Source organism: Nerophis lumbriciformis, linkage group LG32 (genome assembly GCF_033978685.3).
Source record: "Nerophis lumbriciformis linkage group LG32, RoL_Nlum_v2.1, whole genome shotgun sequence".
NCBI lineage: Eukaryota > Metazoa > Chordata > Actinopteri > Syngnathiformes > Syngnathidae > Nerophis > Nerophis lumbriciformis.
Window position 1 is genome coordinate 14,564,573 of NC_084579.2, and position 8,460 is coordinate 14,573,032.

Below are 8,460 nucleotides of genomic sequence, written 5' to 3' on the forward strand. Positions count from 1 at the left end.
CCCTCATCCGCGATCTTTTCCTGAAAGCTGATCTGTCCAGTTTTGGAGTTGATGTCAGCAGGCCAGGGAAGCTAGGGTCGATATTTTTCTCTTGATCATCTTCGGTGGCATAAGGGACGGTGTGAGCCAAGACATCCAGGGGGTTTAGCTCGCTGGTCTGCGGGAACAAACTGCCACCATTGCTTGCCGTGCTACCGAGGTCCTTTGTCCCTGAATTGCTCACACACTCCGGCAGATTCAATGGGGGTCTGGCAGCAGATTTCTTTGACTTTATCGTCATATAACGTACACTTATTCAGCCTGTTGTTCACTATTCTTTATTTATTTTAAATTGCCTTTCAAATGTCTATTCTTGGTGTTGGGTTTTATCAAATAAATTTCCCCCAAAAATGCGACTTACACTCCAGTGCGACTTATACCCCGAAAAATACGGTACTATATACAAACAATTATACTTCCGTTATTATTTATATCCCACATTTAGTTTTTAATTAACATTGATCATAGTATTAATTACTGTGTTGATTAAAGAGTGATATATTTTTTCAAGACATAGGTCTTGAAACTAAACTTTTGACCACGACTGTATACCTTTGGCCATTCTAAGCCAGTAATTTCCAGGGGTTATCTCACCCTCTTAGAAGCCTCCCTTTTATTAATGTTTTCCAATGTTGTAAAAATGTGTAGAATAAATATTAAAATTTCAGCCTGCAACACATAGTCATTTAAATATGAGGCTCATATAGCTAATATATACACATCATGTGTTGACCTTATTAAAGGCTAGGGATGATGTTCGAAACCAATTCTCCCGGTTGTTCGATAAGAAAAGAACCGATTCCATGGACTCGAATCTCTTTTTGAGAACCGGCTCCCGTTATCGAGGCCACTATAGTAAAGAAAAAGAGTTGGTTCTTTATTCGAATCCCTGGGAACGAATCCCAAATGGGCAATGTTATGCCCATTTGATTGTAGACTCTTACTGACACCTTGTGGCGATATGAAAATACTACGCGTCAATAGTTTGGGCACTTCCGGGTTGGCGACATCAGTTAAGTTCATGAGACAATTGAGAAGTAGACAAGTTGTGTTCGCTCTTACAAGCCTTGGAAAAGATAAGTCTGTAAGTAAACTGTTTAACCTGTTTATGTAACTCAATATTAAGGTGGAAAGTGGTTACATTTGATAGTAAGATGTTTATTGAAAAACTATTTTTGTGCACTAAACGGATTAATCTGCTTTGGAACTTTATTAGACGTCTTGGATTATTTGTTAGCTGTCTGCTTGTGTGTGTAGTTAGTATGTTCCAATAGCAGCAGAAGTGCATTTTTTGGAGAGCTGTATTATTTTCAGCTTTGTGCCAAAGGGACTGATTTTATTTAACACTATATTATTATTTATACACCTATAGTGATCACAGAGACAGTTTGTTTTTGTGTTACTGTATATATTTGTTTTTCTGAAAAATCCCACTTAATATACTTTGGGTAACAACAGTCAATATTTTTTTTTTTTTTTTTTTAGGGGGGTAACAGTCAATATTTATTTATTTATTTAATTGTAGTTTTTTCTTATAAAAGAAAAGTGAGCTTTTGTTAAACCAAATATTGTGGGTTTTTTTTTCCATATACAACAACCTATCTGGATTCGATAAGAGAATCGATAAGGAATGGTTTCGATAAGAGGATTCGATAATGGGCTCAAACTCGATAATTTCTTATCAAACATCATCCCTATTAAAGGCTTTTAATTTCTTTGCGTCTCCAGACCCAACTTATTTAGACGCTTTTAGCTCAACTTAAATAGATTTTCTGTGTTGGGGAATTCTTGGAATAGTCAACTGTTTTTCTAGAAGTTTCCTTTGTGCTGCAGCGACACTGATGGAGGGCGCATGACTCTCAATATCGCAGTATTTGCGTCATCGAGTGCCATTTTTAGTCGCATTTGAAAAGGTTTTGTCTCGTGCGTCTACAACACGAGTACAAGCACTGTACAAATCGGCCAAAGATAGAAATTTCTCAGCGTGGAGGAGACAAACTCCTGGAAGATGTAATATATGAGATGTTGAAAAATAGAAGCAGGGAGTAGGTGCCCATTAATGACAGCTTTAAGGCACCATGAAAATACTACGCGTCAATAGTTTGGGCACTTCCGGGTTGACGACGTCAGTTAAGTTCATGAGACAATTGAGAAGTAGACAAGTTGTGTTAGCTCTTACAAGCCTTGGAAAAGATAAGTCTGTAAGTAAACTGTTTAACTTGTTTATGTAACTCAATATTAGGGTGGAAAGTGGTTACATTTGATAGTAAGATGTTTATTGAAAAACGATTTTTGTGCACTAAATGGATTAATCTGCTTTGGAACTTGATTAGACGTCTTGGATTGTTTGTTGGCTGTCTGTCTGTGTGTGTAGTTAGTATGTTCCAATAGCAGCAGAAGTGCACTTTTTGGAGAGCTGTATTATTTTCAGTTTTGTGCCAAAGGGACTGATTTTATTTAACACTATATTATTATTTATACACCTATAGTGATCACAGAGACAGGTTGTTTTTGTGTTACTGTTTATATTTGTTTTTCTGGAAAATCCCTCTTAATATACTTTGGGTAACAACAGTCAATATTTTTTTTTTTTTTTTTTTTAGGGGGGTAACAGTCAATATTTATTTATTTATTTAATTGTAGTTTTTTCTTATAAAAGAAAAGTGAGCTTTTGTTAAACCAAATATTGTGCTTTTTTTTTTCCATATACAACAACCTATCTGGATTCGATAAGAGAATCGATAAGGAATGGTTTCGATAAGAGGATTCGATAATGGGCTCAAACTCGATAATTTCTTATCAATTATCATCCCTATTAAAGGCTTTTAATTTATTTGCGTCTCCAGACCCAACTTATTTAGACGCTTTTAGCTCAACTTAAATAGATTTTCTGTGTTGGGGAATTCTTGGAATAGTCAACTGTTTTTCTAGAAGTTTCCTTTGTGCTGCAGCGATACTGATGGAGGGCGCATGACTCTCAATATCGCAGTATTTGCGTCATCGAGTGCCATTTTTAGTCGCATTTGAAAAGGTTTTGTCTCGTGCGTCTACAACACGAGTACAAGCACTGTACAAATCGGCCAAAGATAGAAATCTCTCAGCGTGGAGGAGACGAACTCCTGGAAGATGTAATATATGAGATGTTCAAAAATAGAAGCAGGGAGTAGGTGCGCATTAATGACAGCTTTAAGGCACCATTTGCGCGCACCACAGAGTGATTACCCCCTGGCAACGTATAATCAATGTATATTCTTTTCAATACTTTTTCCTGACGTCTTTGCTCTAATTGCCGACGTCGATCATCATTCCTTCATTATTTTCCCTCCCAAGGCTGAGAAGAGCGTTGATGTTTCCCTTAATGCAGCACTTGAGTCACCGCCGTACAATAGCGCTTCATTGGAAGTGGTTTCAGTCGTTTCGCGTTCACAGCTGAATTTGCGCTTAAGAATAGCTCGTTAGGTGATGATGTTTGACCGGCATCCTCTTCCTCACTTCCTGCAGCCTCATTGTTTTCTCCCGCCGCGTCTCGTTTTTCAGCATTAGTGCAGCTGTTTTCCTGTAAACCATCCGCAATATTGTCATAATCCCCCCCCCATCCCCCAAACTCTTTGTGCTGAATTCAGAGCACTCCCGTACACTACAGGATCTTTGACCAGCACGAGCGAGTGTCATGATCCTCCGTGACAGTTTTGTTATGTTTATTTTCCTTTGCTTGGTGTTATTTCTGTTCCAGTATTTTTATTTCCTACCGCTTAACTTAACTTTTTACCTGCACGCCGCCTGCTGTCTCTGCATCTTGGGGTCACGTTGCCAGATTGTCACAGCTGGGTCCTTAAAAATCAGCAAAGCGCTGATGTCATGTGAAAGATATTTGACTACTTTTTTGCAGTAAGTCCTTAACCCTTGTGTGGTCTTCGGGTTTGTGGGACCCGTTTTGATTTTTTATTAAAACAAAAATGATACAATTAATTAATTTTTCAAACTGAGACCCACTGACTTTGGCTCATTTTCTGTGAAGAACATATATCAGAATACATATTTAATGACCACACACCATACACCCCCCCCTACACATTTCTATTACATATAAGCGGAGTTTACTTGCAACGATGCCAGATAAATATTTGTTTTATGCAACCCGGGGCTAATAGAAGTGTGGAAATTGATGTTCTGTGTACCACACGTACCCACCCACCCACCCACCCACACACACACACACACACACACACACACACGGCAGGCCTAGACAGGAGGAGGACAGAGTGTAGGTGCACCGAACATCAGAGTGTCAAACGTGCGAGAAAATGAGAGCAGACAGTCTTGACAAACAATGTTGCAACCTTGTGTGGGAACCCCAGGTGCAGAAACACAAAAGAAGAATCCCTGTGGGATGCAGAAACTGGCAGAGGAATTTTCCGTGCAACGTTCATATTGTTGTTACTCTGCGAGCGTTTGTGGGTCTGATGGACCCGTTTCATTTTGTGGCTTTTAATGCCTCACAATCAAACACTTTTATGTTAAAATACTGAACATATGTTTATTGGGATAAGGTAAACATCTGTTCAGTATTTTAACGCTGGCTGAGTAACAACAATATGAACATTACACAAGGGTTAATTTAACTTTTTACCTACCGGTACACGCCGCCTGCTGTCTCTGCATCTTGGGGTCACGTTGCCAGATTGTCACAGCTGCGTCCTTAAAAATCAGCAAAGCGCTGATGTCATGTGAAAGACACTTTTTTGCAGTAAGTCCTTAAAATAGCTGTGCATTCCTGATATATAGAGCAGTGGTTCTCAAACTTTTGTCTCAAAGTACTACCGCGGAAAAATTCTGGCTCTCCATGTACCAGCATAATGACCAACATTAAAATACAGTAGCATAGTACAGCTAAGTATTCTTTAAAAACAAGGCAGAAGTTTTATTTAACATGCATATTTAATATTTTTGACCACAGTAACATAACACACAGTTTGAACAGTAACACTGTGTTTGAATATAGGAAAATAAAGCCACTCATAGCAGAGTTGTGTATAGAGGGACTATAAATAATATAAAATAATAAAATTCGGTAACAGCAGAAGAGAAAGTCCGACAAAAATACTAATAGACGGACATTGAAAGAGTAAAACAAACCAGCTGAACATTTTTTGTAATATCAGATTTTTCTATCAGATTTTTTTTTAAAACTGCAAATGTTATGTTATTTTTTTCCCGAAGTAAATTCTTAAAAAAACAGCAAAGCATTCTTGCCCCGTTGAAATTTTTTAGACCAGCATTTTTGCAGTAGGTCCTTAAAAACAGTTGATTTGTAATTGTATTTTTTTTTTGTCATAAAGAAATATAGTCATGTGTGCTCACAGAGTGTATCCTTGCAGACTGTATTGATCTATATTTATATATAATGTATGTATTGTGTTTTTTTATGTTGATTTAATAAAAAAAACAAAAAACATTTATTTTTATTTTTATTTGTTTTAATAAATTTCTTGTGCGGCCCGGTACCAATCGGTCCACGGACCGGTACCGGGTTGCAGCCCGGTGGTTGGGGACCACTGATATAAGGGATCTTTACCAAGCATTTTTGCTGTAAATTCGCAAAAACTATTATGTAGAACAGAGGTGTCAAATTCGTTTTCACTGAGGGCCACATCGCAGTTATGTTTGACCCCAGAGGGCCACTTCTAACAGTGAATATTATTATTACACCATTTTTAATGCATTTTATTAGTAGATTTTTTTTATCAAAACTAAAATGTAAAAAAATATATGGTAAATTGCAATAATTTAACTTCAAAATGTAGTGTATATTACTGTAAATGGAAAAAAGTACTGGTGGTAAAAAAAAAAGGAATTTTACTATAAAATTTACTTTTTTTTTTACTGTAAATTAAAAAAAAATGCAATTTTACAGTAACATTTTGGCACCTGAGTTGCCATTTTTTTTTTTTTTTTTTTTTTACCGCAAATCAACAACCGTATATTTTTCGGTGTATTAATGTAAATGCAAAAAAAGCACCACAGTTTATTGCAGTAAAAAAAGTACAGTTTTTTTAATTTGGAGAAAAATGCTGTAAAAAACACATTATATTTCACAATTGTACCATGAAATCTATTGCTACGTTTACATTGCACAATTTGATGGATAACTTGCTTTGAAATCATTATTATTAGTATGTATTTCTATTTTTTTAAAATGGTCTGAATGTTTGATAATATATTTTTTGCATAATTGGACAATATTTAAGTTAACATAATTTGCGATTACGTGGACTACATATATTTTTGTTTTCTCCTAACATAGAAAGAAAGAATACATTTAGTAAGAAAAGTTACAGTACTTTATTGATACATAATATTTCCAGGCTTTCGAGGGCCACATAAAATGAAGTGGCGGGCCACATCTGGCCCCCGGGCCTTGAGTTTGACACATACAAATACTGAATTTTAAGTTAGATTAAATATCTCAAATAAAGGTGATATTTGCTTATTTTCTGTCTGATAAGATAATTCTTCTCACTAAGCAGATTTTATGTTAGAGTGTTTTACTTGTTTTAAGGGTTTTGGTCCTAAATTGTCTCAGTAAGATATTACAGCTTGTTGCTGAGATTTGATGACCTATATTGAGTAAAAAAAACATGCTTGAAACTAGAATATTAACTTTTGCAAAGCTGTGTCATCAACACTCACAAGTATAAAACTACTTTTTGAAGTAATCATTTCTTATTTCAAGCATGAAAAAAAAAATCATGACTTTGACACAATTGTGTCTCATATTAAAACAGATGACAGCCAAATGGACTTTGCTGTTTTAATTTTAATGAAACAATAGAAAATGCGTACTCATATAGTAGTGCAGTTGTTATTAGTGAGCATATACTTATTTTAAGGTATTTTTAGGTTCATTGAGGTTAGCTAATTTGACTTGTTTTGGAAAGTCTTGACAAGCCAAATTTTCTTGTTCTATTGGCAGATAATTTTGCTTAGTTCAAATAAAATACCCCTAATTTTTGTATTTTTTATTCTTGGTTTTGAACACTGACTTTTTGCAGTGTGTGATGTAGAACATTTTTGACTAGCAATTTTCCAAAAGGTCCTTAAAAACAGCAAAGTCTACCATCCTACCCAAAGTTCTTTATACAAACCCCGTTTCCATATGAGTTGGAAAATTGTGTTAGATGTAAATATAAACGGAATACAATGATTTGCAAATCCTTTTCAACCCATATTCAATTGAATACACTACAAATATTTGATGTTCAAACTCATAAACTTTATTTTTTTTTTTGCAAATAATAATTAACTTAGAATTTCATGGCTGCAACACGTGCCAAAGTAGTTGGGAAAGGGCTTGCTCACCACTGTGTTACATCACCTTTTCTTTTAACAACACTCAATAAACGATTGGGAACTGAGGAAACTAATTGTTGAAGCTTTGAAAGTGGAATTCTTTCCCATTCTTGTCTTATGTAGAGCTTCAGTCGTTCAACAGTTCGGGGTCTCCGCTGTCGTATTTTACACTTCATAATGCGCCACACATTTTCGATGGGAGACAGGTCTGGACTGCAGGCGGACCAGGAAAGTACCCGCACTCTTTTTTTATGAAGCCATGCTGTTGTAACACGTGCTGAATGTGGCTTGGCATTGTCTTGCTGAAATAAGCAGGGGCGTCCATGAAAAAGACGGCGCTTAGATGGCAGCATATGTTGTTCCAAAACCTGTATGTACCTTTCAGCATTAATGGTGCCTTCACAGATGTGTAAGTTACCCATGCCTTGGGCACTAATGCACCCCCATACCATCACAGATGGTTGCGTCGATAACAGTCTGGATGGTTCGCTTCCCCTTTGGTCCGGATGACACAATATCGAATATTTCCAAAAACAATTTGAAAAGTGGACTCGTCAGACCACAGAACACTTTTCCACTTAGCATGAGTCCATCTTAGATGATCTCGGGCCCAGAGAAGCCGGCGGCGTTTCTGGATGTTGTTGATAAATGGCTTTCGCTTTGCATAGTAGAGCTTTAACTTGCACTTACAGATGTCGCGACGAACTGTATTTGGTGACAGTGGTTTTCTGAAGTGTTCCTGAGCCCATGTGGTGATATCCTTTAGAGATTGATGTCGGTTTTTGATACAGTGCCGTCTGAGGGATCGAAGGTCACGGTCATTCAATGTTGGTTTCCGGCCATGCCGCTTACGTGGAGTGATTTCTCCAGATTCTCTGAACCTTTTGATGATATCATGGACCGTAGATGTTGAAACCCCTAAATTTCTTGCAATTGCACTTTGAGAAACGTTGTTCTTAAACTGTTTGACTATTTGCTCACGCAGTGGACAAAGAGGTGTACCTCGCCCCATCCTTTCTTGTGAAAGACCGAGCATTTTTTGGGATGCTGTTTTTATACCCAATCATGGCA

The 8,460-nt window shown here is 36.9% G+C and overlaps 1 protein-coding gene across 6 annotated transcripts in view; it reads left to right on the plus strand.

Moving 5' to 3' along the window:
• Window positions 1-8,460, plus strand: part of rgs3a (regulator of G protein signaling 3a) — a 336,515-nt gene that overhangs the window by 297,694 nt on the left and 30,361 nt on the right. The window lies entirely within an intron of this gene.